This window comes from Ranitomeya imitator, chromosome 2 (assembly GCF_032444005.1).
Source record: "Ranitomeya imitator isolate aRanImi1 chromosome 2, aRanImi1.pri, whole genome shotgun sequence".
NCBI lineage: Eukaryota > Metazoa > Chordata > Amphibia > Anura > Dendrobatidae > Ranitomeya > Ranitomeya imitator.
This window is the reverse complement of record NC_091283.1, coordinates 246,967,713-246,980,409: the sequence shown is the minus strand read 5'-3', so window position 1 is coordinate 246,980,409 and position 12,697 is coordinate 246,967,713. Positions and strand designations below refer to the sequence as shown.

General features: G+C 41.6%; 1 protein-coding gene across 2 annotated transcripts in view; it reads left to right on the top strand.

The window, feature by feature from the left end:
• The window catches only part of LOC138662895 (zinc finger protein 773-like), a 117,546-nt gene that overhangs the window by 49,497 nt on the left and 55,352 nt on the right, over positions 1–12,697 (top strand). The gene's annotated exons all lie outside the window — the stretch shown is intronic.

Below are 12,697 nucleotides of genomic sequence, written 5' to 3'. Positions count from 1 at the left end.
CCCTCATTTCATTCGATTTGCTAAGAGAGTTCTGAGGAAAAATGGTGACGACAATGGAAGCGGTTTTCTTCGCTCCGCTCGTTTTCAGCAAGTCAAATAGACTTTCAGACAATAGTCTCTGAGCTCCTTCTTTATCCAGGGCCTTTCTCCCGGTTCAATGGTTATTAGTAACTACCAATGACAGTCTTCTTCTCCCCATCATTGTTCTGGAGATCCGAACGGTAGTCTTACATCAGGTCCACTGCCTTCTGGCGGGTCTCCCTATCCGAATTCAATTGGATAATGCCACGGCGGTGCCTTACGTCAGTCATCTAGCAGGTACCCACGATCAGGCGCCATGACCGAGGTACCTCACTTTCTCTGATGGGCCAAAGTCTATTATTCTGTGATCTCGGCAGTATATATCCCAGAAGTAGAACTCTGAACGGCAAACAAATTCAGCCGTCAGGGTTCCGCCTCAAGTCAGTGGGAACTTCACCCCGAAGTCTTCCATCAGATCTGTCCTTACTGGAGTTCTCCAGTTGTAGGTGGGATGACATCCAGACTGAAGGCCAATGTACTCGAGTTCGTGGTTCAGCCTCGAGATCCAAGAGCCATCGCTCTCCATGCTCTGGTTCTGCCATGGTACCAGTTTCCATAACTCCCCTTCCACTGCTTCCGAAAGCCTTTCGGAAGCAGAAAGGGGCCCCAGTGATCCTCAGAGATCCGCACTGACCACGTCCGTTTTTTGTTTGCGGAGCTAGTATCTTCTCGCCTTATCGCAGCACAACTGCAAGTAGGGACTTTCTCACAGGGAGTTTTCACACGTAGTTCTTCCCTATCGCATACCGTTAGATCATTGGGACCTTATTATTCCTTTTTCATCCGGGCAGACTTTACTATCAGGGAAAGTCATCCCGTTCTCCTCTGCGATATTCTCACTCTGACGAGTCTTTGGAGCTAGCTTCTCTGCTCTTATTTATTATATAACACAGAAGTTACCACGGAATATCACAGAATCTATGTCTATGCCATATATATATGCGACAAATTGTTTAAAATAGTGATTCCAGGTACTCTTGTGAAAAGATGTGTGTTTACCACCACCACACGAAGTAAAGAAAACACTCCTACCCCGCGACTATAGACCTTCCAGAGATTACCACCACACCAAGATCTTAATCATTAAAATAAATTTTATTATACAGTTCAAGAATAGCAACATTACAACAACATATAAAAGTAAAAACAATTACCAGTACGCACCACAGGACAATAATATAATACCAATATAATATACAATATAATAGCAGCAATACCCAGAGCGATATAGATCCCTACCAATGTTATATGCAGTATCCAAATTTAATATATAGCAAGAAGAGCAATTTATACAGAAAATATTAATATGAACCAATAAAAAAAAGGGGAACTACATGTAAAAATTAAAGTGTTTGGTAAAAAAAATTTATATATACGAAAATCCATGAAAAGAACATAAAAATATATACATAAATATATAATATCTATGTATAAGGAAATTGTGCCTATAAAACGGTCAATATATATTCTGCCACACACTAGTGTAATAAAAAAGATATCAAACAATAATCAATATGTTATGGTGCTATAAATCAAAGAAGAATATATTACATGCAAAATTATGTAAACCCAACTAATGACTATAACCAACTATCGCTACCTTACTAAATGAGTAAAGATCACCTGAAAGGTGACTCAGCTGTAGGTGATACACTGAATCACTAAACCGCTTGAGATATCTGGGATACAATAGAGTGCCCACAAAAAGTGCTATGTGCTGTGCATATAAGAAAACTATATATGTGCCGCAGAAGTATTGCTAGATCTAGTGCTAAAAAAGTAAGCTACGAGGGTTGCACGGGACACAATAGAGCACCGTGATAACTGGCGCACATAAAAAGTGCTATGTGCTAAGTGTATAACCCTTGTCAGGCTGCATAATTTTACAACCTTAACAGGCTGCATAGGTACAATTGTACCTTCACATATACCTCCACTGTGGGAAGACTTTACTTGGTTTCAGAAACTAAAGTTCATTCAGCTACAAATGTTATGCTGATATCTATTGTTCAGTGTTGTTACTGGTCACTTATGTTGCTGTCAATTAAGTTAATTCAAACTGGGAGTGGCTTCTACTTGTCTTCCTGCCTCCCTCCTCTCATTAGCCATTTTGCTGTTCATCTCATTGCTGTGCGCACACATTTCTAGGCTTGTGAAGTCTTCAATTTCTTGGAAACGAAGGTAGGAAAGTCTCACAGCATCTAACAGCCAGTTATACCTTTATTCTCATTATGTGGGGACAGAACAGTCAAATTGTCTTTCAGCCTGGACTTGGCTTACATATATTTTGTATGAAACTTATCACTATAGGTATAATTTTTATACGAAAAATGGATAATAATTAGTATCTACATATTGTTTTACGATGTTTTATTTATATTCAGCACAAAATACGAAGCCAAAATTCATCTAGCAAGTCATCATGAGTGATAGTAATGCTGGATCTAGTTTCCGCCATAATCCAAGAAAACGTGTTTGCAGGTTAGTATAATTTTGTGAAAAGCCAATAATGTAGTATTTCGGAAAATTATTTATTTTACATTTTTTCATATTTACAGATTTACGTCTGACGAAATAATGCGAATGCTAGAAGAATCTGATTCTGAGCATGAGGATGAACCATATGTTCCATCTGATGATGAAAACTATGTACCACAAGTGGATGTTACTGAAGAAGATTCAGACATTGAACAAGAAATGGTCATAGAGCATGAAAATGAATACGAATCAGACGAAAGTGTTGAGGATGATTCTGTGCCTCAAAGTGCAGGCGACATTTGGACTGCTAAGGATGAAACTCAATGGTGCAGTAATCCACTGCCAAATGCACAAACAAAATCTCGTAATGTCCTACGACAAAGAGGTGGCCCTGCAGCAATCAGCAACCTATATACAGCAAAAGAGCTATTCAAGTCCATCATGACTCCCGAGATGTGTGACATCATATTACGGGAAACGAATCGAAAGGCCAAGAGAGTTTGTGATGCTTACAACAACGAACTGGTACAACGTTTTCCTGATTCTTCCAAACGGCCACCACAAAAAACATTCAAGCAATTTACTGAAACTGAACTTCATGCATTTTTGGGCATACTGATTGCTGCTGGTGTGCACAGAGCCAACAAAGAGAATCTGGAGGAAATGTGGAATGTTGCTGCTCTGCCTCTTATACGTGCAGCCATGTCTCGTGACCGCTTCAAGATGATACTCAGATTTATCAGGTTTGACAACGAAAATACACGTGCAGAACGTGTGCAAACAGATAAAGCTGCACCAATACGGGACATCTGGACAATGCTGAACAGTAATCTGGAGAGAGCCTACAAGCCATATCATTGTATCACCGTCGACGAGCAATTATTTCCATTTAGAGGTCATACTAAATTTACCCAGTATATACCTTCAAAACCAGCTAAATATGGCATAAAGATTTTCTGGGCTTGTGACTCATCAAATGCCTACCCTTTACAAGGTCAGCTCTACACTGGGAAACCAACTGATGGTCCTCGACAAGTAAACATTGGAGAACGAACAGTATTGGACCTAGTGAGCTCGTATAAAGGCTCTGGAAGAAATGTCACCACCGATAACTTCTTTACAACCATGGAACTAGCTAAGGTATTGAACTCCTGGAACATGACACTAGTTGGTACAGTGAGAAAAAACAAAAGGTTCCTACCTAACAACATGCAGCCTGCCAAAGAAAGGCCTGTATACTCGACAAATTTTGCCTACAATCATGATGCAACAGTCTGTTCATATGTACCAAAGAAGAACAAATCAGTCGTGCTTCTATCATCTATGCACATGACGGGAGAAGTTGAAGAGACACTAGCAGCCAAGCCAGAGATAATAAAATACTACAACATAACAAAAGGTGGCGTTGATGTTATGGATAAAATGTTGGGAGAGTACACTGTGAAACGACGAACATCACGTTGGACTTTGGCATTTTTCTACAATATGATTGATGTCAGTGGGTTAGCATCCTACATCATCTACAGAGAACACAATCCAAGCTTCAGGGCAAAGGATCAACGAAGAAAGTTCCTGAAAGATCTCGCAAATCAGCTGTGTATGATTGCAATTGAAGATCGTAGTACAAACAAAATGATAATGAGAAACCATTTTCTTCGAGGTGCAGTAGAAATGGTGCTTGGACGATGCATTGTGGTAGCATCGCAGCCAGCAGCTGGCCCCAAAATACCTCATGGTAGTCGTGGACCCTCCCCTGTTGTTGGTAGTTGCTATGTCTGCAGAGACCTGAGGCGAAAACAACGCAAGACTAGAAAGTCTTGTGTGGTTTGTGTGAAACCCATTTGCGATGAACACTCTGTAGCAAAGCCAACATGCATTACTTGCAAAGAAAATCAATAAAAAAAAGTTTCTTACATTTTCTTTTATAATGTAAATGAACAGTTTTTTACTTGTTTATAATAGTTAAATAGCATTATCATAAAAAAAAAATTTATGCTTTTTCCCTTGCATTATCTTCATTCAAAATATATGAGGTACATTTGTACCTATGCAGCTTGTTATGGATGCAAAAAGATCTCGACCCCTTATCTCGGAAGCGGGTGGAGATATTTTATTGAAATTTGGCCAATATATTCTGGACCAAAAATGTAGAGATGTCACGAAATTTCAGCCCTCTACGTCTTTTCAAAAAAAAGTTATTGCAATTTTAAAACGGAATAGTTACAATTGTACCTATTCAGCCGGATAAGGGATAAAGAATCTATATGTGCCACAAAAGGTTCTGCTATATATAGTGCTCAGCTGCAAGGGATATACATGATACTCTAGATCGCTGTGCTACCCGGATTACAATGAGGTACTTATATACTTATAACAAATGCCAAAGGGGGATCTGAAACTATATTGCCAATGTATACCTTAGGGTCGCTGAGTCCTGTGGAAAACGCACCCCGACGCGCGTTTCGGATGATTTCCTTCGTCAGGATGAGGAGTCCACAGGACTCAGCGACCCTAAGGTATACATTGGCAATATAGTTTCAGATCCCCCTTTGGCATTTGTTATAAGTATATAAGTGCCTCATTGTAATCCGGGTAGCACAGCGATCTAGAGTATCATGTGTATCCCTTGCAGCTGAGCACTATATATAGCAGAACCTTTTGTGGCACATATAGATTCTTTATACACTTAGCACATAGCACTTTTTATGTGCGCCAGTTATCACGGTGCTCTATTGTGTCCCGTGCAACCCTCGTAGCTTACTTTTTTAGCACTAGATCTAGCAATACTTCTGCGGCACATATATAGTTTTCTTATATGCACAGCACATAGCACTTTTTGTGGGCACTCTATTGTATCCCAGATATCTCAAGCGGTTTAGTGATTCAGTGTATCACCTACAGCTGAGTCACCTTTCAGGTGATCTTTACTCATTTAGTAAGGTAGCGATAGTTGGTTATAGTCATTAGTTGGGTTTACATAATTTTGCATGTAATATATTCTTCTTTGATTTATAGCACCATAACATATTGATTATTGTTTGATATCTTTTTTATTACACTAGTGTGTGGCAGAATATATATTGACCGTTTTATAGGCACAATTTCCTTATACATAGATATTATATATTTATGTATATATTTTTATGTTCTTTTCACGGATTTTCGTATATATAAATTTTTTTTACCAAACACTTTAATTTTTACATGTAGTTCCCCTTTTTTTTTATTGGTTCATATTAATATTTTCTGTATAAATTGCTCTTCTTGCTATATATTAAATTTGGATACTGCATATAACATTGGTAGGGATCTATATCGCTCTGGGTATTGCTGCTATTATATTGTATATTATATTGGTATTATATTATTGTCCTGTGGTGCGTACTGGTAATTGTTTTTACTTTTATATGTTGTTGTAATGTTGCTATTCTTGAACTGTATAATAAAATTTATTTTAATGATTAAGATCTTGGTGTGGTGGTAATCTCTGGAAGGTCTATAGTCGCGGGGTAGGAGTGTTTTCTTTACTTCTCTGCTCTTTCAGACTTTTTTCCCTTATTACCTTCGACGCAAGGTTGTCCTCAGGCCATCTCCATCCCTTGTTACCAAGGTGGTACTGTATTACCACTGTTATGAGGGCATAGTTCTTCCCTCATCTCTTTTGGCTCCAGTCCACAAAATGGAATAAGATCCCCCATATTCTGGACGAAGTGAGTGCTCTGAGTAGGTACGTCTTGAGGACAGCGTCCTTCTGAAGGTTGGACTTTTTATTTGGGCTTCCTGACGGTAGAGGAAGGCTTCCTGACATTTTCAGGAAGGGTTTAGCCGTGTAATCGCCATCCAGGAGTCCTTCCGTGCTAGATGTCAGCCTATCTCCCTGTCTATCAAGGGTTCTAGGCACCAGGCGTCAGCAAGGCACGCCTGCAAGCTTGCGGATTCGTCCAGTCCGCATGCATTCTTGAAGCACTATAATTCCCACACTTACACAGATGTGAGTCTGGGCAGGCGGACTCTGCAGGCCGCGGTGGCGCACTTGTAAGTAGCGGTTACACAGGGCCTGATCTATTGTTGTCCCCACCCAGGGACTGCTTTGGGACGTCCCACGGTCTGTGTCCCCCAATGAGGCGAAGGAGAAATAGGGATTTTTGTGTACTCACCGTAAAATCCTTTTCTCCGAGCCATTCATTGGGGGACACAGCTCCCACCCTGTTATTAGCTTATGCTTGTTTTTTAGAATATGACATGCTATACGCTCATATATTGTTATTGATCTCCTACTGCTTTTGCACCGAACTGGTTAGCTGAGAGCCAGCAGGAGGGTATATACTGCAGGGGAGGAGCTAACTTTTTTTTGTATCACTTAGTGTCAGCCTCCTATTGGCAGCAGCATACACCCACGGTCTGTGTCCCCCAATGAATGGCTCGGAGAAAAGGATTTTACGGTGAGTACACAAAAATCCCTATTTCTATGCTTCCGCCCGCCGCGCCTTGTGCGTTTTTTGATTTAGTCAGTTGTCTGGCAGAACTACACCCAGCGGACTCATTGAGGGAATTATTAGAAGCACTGAAGGTATAGTCATCAGATTCCCCTTCTCTTGAGCTGAAACTTACATATCGTTTGTTCTGCCGTTTTTTATAATTAGACTGTCTCAAAATAGATCTTGGGGTTCTAAAAGAACTCTCCCCTTCATTCCAGTTATAAACTTTGTTAGACGTGTAGTCACCTAAATCACGTTGAAATTTGCGCTTTTTTCTTTGAATAATTTCATCTTCTAATGCTGTTATATCCTCTTGGATTTTTTTATAAAAGTCGCTTGTCTCAACGGTGATGTTCATAGAATTCAGGGCTTTCTTAGTGCTCTCAATTTCTTTTTGTATGTCCGAGAGTTTTGTTTCTTCATATTTAATAATGAGGCGCATAAGGTTTAGTGAGCAAGTGCTGAGTATTTGATTCCATTCATCAGAGAATAATTGTCCAAAATCTGTGGTTGCTTTCTTGTTAATCCGAAGACCTCTAGGAATCATGTCTTTTGTAACATAGTTCTGGAGGGTGGTAAAATCCCACCATACCTTAGTTTCCTGGGTCATGATTTTTTGCAGCTGAGACCACATGTTGGAGACATCAGGGGTTAAATCAATTCCCTCAGGTGAGCCCGAGAAAACCTTGGCAGCTTTTTGCATGCGGTTTCTGGCCAAGTCTGTCATCTTGCAGTAAAAATATGTATGGTGTGACAAAAGTAGATCAAAACCTCGATAAATTTTAGGTGTGGTGAGTCCCAATAAGGAGTTAAAATCGGGTGCACGGCAGTCAATATAAGATAGGCTTTTTGGATTTTTAACCTTGGCACTAGGTTTCCTAATGGTCTAAATAGAAGGAATGAATTAATGTTCCATTATTGATAGTCTCTTCATGTATTGTAAAAAGTTTTCATGCATTTTTAAAATTTTTTTTTTTTTTCATTTTTCAATCTTATTTTTTGCTATTTTTGTATTTTTTGCATTAACTTTAGAAATATTGTATGTGTGTATTTTTCTATATGTTTATGTGTATTTAATTGTTAGTTTTGCACAAATTTACGCATTTTATATAGAGGTTCATTGTTAGTATTTAGGACCTTCGGGTCATGTGAGGACTTACTATCATTTTATTGGTTCCTGGTTCTTTTTATACCTGAGGAATCAGTGAGTAGATCAGCTGTGATAAAGACCGCTGTGTCAGTCGAAACGCGTAGCCTACCTCGCATGTGCTATGGTGCTGTCCCAGGAGTTGTTTCTCCATTTTAAAAGTTGGAATAAATTTTCATGATTTTACTGAAGCTGGAACCATTTTCTTTTCGTTTATGGAATCCTACTGCGTCTTGTCAGGACGAAGTTCCGGGCTTCTTGCAATGATCGGTGAGCTGGCTTTTGCCGTATATTCTGGTTTTGAGCATCACTTCATTAGTAATCTATTTTCGGTTGGAACTGTTGGTCCAGATACCTTTCCGCTGTATATCTAGTTGTGGTGTATCATGCATTACTACTATTTAGTGCCCTCAGTATATTATCCAAACCCCCTCCCCCCTTCCCTCTTTCCATTTATACTGTTTAGGGGGTTAATAACTTTGTCATTGTTAGCTGTTTAGGTCTCCTACACAGTGCATACTCAGGCTGTTGCCCTCCCCCCCCTTTGTCAGACCTCCCCGTTATTTTTTGCATGGGGTGTTTTCATCTGGCGGCTCTTGCTGCCACTGCCCCGTACATTAGACTACTAGGTATGCCCACTGTGTGATTATTTAGTTGCTGGGGTATTGTTCGCTATGACGATGTCTTAGCGACGCCTACAAGATGGTGACTGCGGGCTTATGCGTTCCACATTCTTTACGCGGCGCCGTTGCATTACACTGCAAAACCACGCCTCCAAGATGGCGATTGTGCGTTCCACCTTTGCCCTCCTCCCCCTTTGTCAGACCTCCCAGTTATTTTTCACATGGGGTGCTTTCATCTGGCGGCTCTTGCTGCCACTGCCCCGTATATTAGACTACTAGGTACGCCCACTGTGTGATTATATAGTCGCTGGGGTATTGTTCGCTATGACGACTTCTTAGCGACGCCTACAAGATGGTGACTGCGGGCTTAGGCGTTCCACATTCTCTACGCAGCGCCGTTGCACTACATTGCAAACCACGCCTCCAAGATGGCGAGTGTGCGTTCCACTTTTGGAACGCACTTCCTGTGCGCATGTGCGGAAGTTGGGCGCATAATCTGGCGCCGCTTGTTTACATCATCATGCACGCCCTCTATGCGTTCCACGACATGGAGCGCACCTCCCATGGATACGCACTACTACACAATTTTAGAGCGTGCCTCTGCGCATATGCGGAAGTTGTCACACAATCTGGCGTCTTTTCTTTATACTTGATACACGCCTACAATATGGCGACTAAGCGTTCGGTGTGATAGAGCGCACGTCTCATGCAGTTATATGGAGCTGTGGTACACCACATGGGGGACATGCATCGCCATATAATAGGTATACATGTTATGTAAGTAGATTAATTATCTTTATTGCTATGTTAGCCAATGATACAGTATGGATGATTGAGGGGTGGTGACTTGCATTCTTATATAAAGCCGCCCCTGGGGGTATGAGTGTGGATACACCTTGGACTGCAAACACAGACAGCCATATTCTGCTGATGGGTACTCAGCCACTGCGGGTCCCGCTCTGAACTTTGACCATATTGATGTGTCCGTCCTGAATGGGGAGACCGTTCCATTTTTTATTCTTTGAGCACTGGTTATTTTGAGCACCTTGTATATGTATTTGTGTTTGTTTGTTGGGTTCTAATGTTTTTAGGGCATGTTCATTAAAAGTTAAGTTTTAATATTGGTAACCCTCCATAGCTGTTGGTATCCGTTTTCCCCAGAGGGCGATAGATAGTGTGGATTTTTCTACACTTGCTTGTTTTGTACGTTGGTATATTCTGCTATAGCTGGATTTTTGGCGACAGGCCCAGATACAGATTTATGGCTCACTGAGGCCAAGGATATTTTTTCTGAAAAAACGTTTGCAAAAAAGAAATATACACCCACCTATACGGCAGCATTTAAGGACTTAAACAGAGTCTATAAGGAGCAAATTGTTTCATGGTGGGAATTACAGAGCCTTGAGAACTATGTTAAAAGTGGAATAGTCCCAAGAGGACTACGCATTTCGCCTGTACCAGCAGCACGTTGTAGGACCCCCCAACTTATGGGCCTCTGGGAAAAAGAGGCCACCTCCAGCTCTCTGAGGTTTATGCAGATTCTGATTAGTGAGGAGAAAATCAATCTTGAAAGATTGAACACTAAATTGAAGGAACAGATTGAAATCACCAAAAAATTTAAATCAGAGAGTGATTTCACTGTCAAGGAGAATCAACTCCAAAACTCAATCGAGAAATTTCAATATAATCTAAAAGAAAGGAAACATAAACAATACCTCAGAGACCTGCAGGACTTTAAAGACAATAAAATCTATCAAGTGGTTGCTGAGAGACCAGAGGGGACAGAGAGACTGATCTGTCCTCGACTGAAACTGATTATTCTGACAACGACAGTAAGGGGCCTACTGGGAGGGGGAGGGGGAGGGGGAGAGGTGGGGGATACCGTAGAGGTGATAGGTATCAGACTTCACTACCAAGACCCGGTTTTTTAGACCAACCTTACCAACTCCGCAGTCACAATCGCAACCTCTTCAACAGGGAGGAGAGTCACAGATTTTAAATCTATCTGACAGACAACTTACTGCGGTTGAAATGTCGGTCCTATCTAAGGGTTTATCCTTTGTTCCCAGTTCTGATTTCTCTCCCTTCAACATGATCAAAGATCTTAATTTGTTTATCAGGAAATTGAAATGGCACAAATTCTTTAAGCAGAAGGATAAGAAAACATGTTGTGAACTTAATATTCCCTCTGAGTTATTGCAAGATGTACAGCTGTTGGCGGGTCTGGAGATGTCACCTGTGACCAATATAGGTCAGGGGCCCTTTACTCAATTAAAAAATACCAGCAAAAAAATGGCGCCTGCTGGGGGGGACCTGTCTGCAATTGATGTTTTTTTGAATCTATGCACTAATGATATCAAAGCACTGGCACAGAACCAGTCTAGACACAACTTAAACAGAGAACAAATGGCTGCCCTTCGGGGGTTGGAAACAGATGAGTCACTGGTTTTCAAACCATCCGATAAAGGGGGGAATGTGGTGGTTTTAGGGGTGGAAAAATACAGGAACATGTGTCTGTCCCTATTAAATGACCGTACAACTTACACTGTGGTGTCACAAAATCCAACCATGAAGTGTTTATCGTCCCTTGGGTCCATTCTGACAAAAGCCAAGGTGGAGAAGCTGATCAGTGAGGACGAACACCAGTTCTTGTTACCCCGCCACCCTGTTATGCCTACCTTCTATGCCCTACCAAAAGTACACAAGGGCCTTGACCCTTTGAAGGGCAGGCCCATTGTGTCGGGTATAGGTAGTATTGGACAAAATGCTGGAGTCTATATTGACAAGGTCCTGAGATCATTTGTAACCGCTCTCCCCTCCTACATAAGGGACACTATGGACCTGCTTCGTAGACTAGAAGGTATCTCTCTCGAACCTGGCACACTGTTGGCCAGCATTGATGTTGAGGCTTTGTACTCCTCGATCCCACATGATTGTGGGATTCGGGGGGTGCAACATTTCCTCAACACAAGGGGCTGCCAGTATAGGGCCCATAATGATTTCATTGTCGGCCTCCTCGACTTCGTTTTACACAACAATTATTTTTGTTTTGATGGCAAGATCTTCCACCAGCTCAGGGGCACGGCAATGGGGAGCCCTTGTGCCCCCACATATGCCAACCTGTTCCTGGGCTGGTGGGAAGACAGTATTGCCTTCTCCGAGAGTTATGAAATATACCTGACCTTTGTTGATCTATTGGTCAGGTATATTGACGATATTTTTGTATTCTGGAGGGGCACGAGAGACACTTTTTGCCAGTTTGTTGCATCATTAAACATGAATGACATTGGTCTAAAATTCAACTTTGAGATTACAGAGGATAGGCTACCTTTTTTGGACATCCTGATTTCTAAGTCTGAGAGGGGGGATTCACTGGAGACCACAGTGTATCGTAAGCCCACCGCAACCAATTCTTTGCTGCGATGGGACAGTCTTCATCCCTACCCCCTCAAAAAGGGCATCCCAAAGGGCCAGTACCTCAGATTACGTCGCAATTGCTCAAACCAAAAAGATTTCAAAAACAAGGCGGATGACCTTAGACAGAGGTTTCTGGCTAGGGGTTATCCAGATCGGGTACTCAGGGAGGCTTTCCGACATGCTAACAGACAAAACAGAGGGTCTCTTCTTGTTCCTTCAGAGAGGGAAGAGAACACCACAAGTGAGGTAAGACTCATCTGTACTTTTGACAATGGGGCAACCTCTGTCAGAAAGATCCTGAAGGAACATTGGGGTATCCTGGGCATGGATGAGGATCTAAAGGGCTTTGTGAATGATAGACCGAGCATCACGTACCGCAAGTGTAAAACCCTGGGCGATTGAAGTGGCTATGCACAAGCCTATCCCCCTAAAAAGGAAACATGGCTGCCAGTCAGGCCAGCCGGATGTTATAA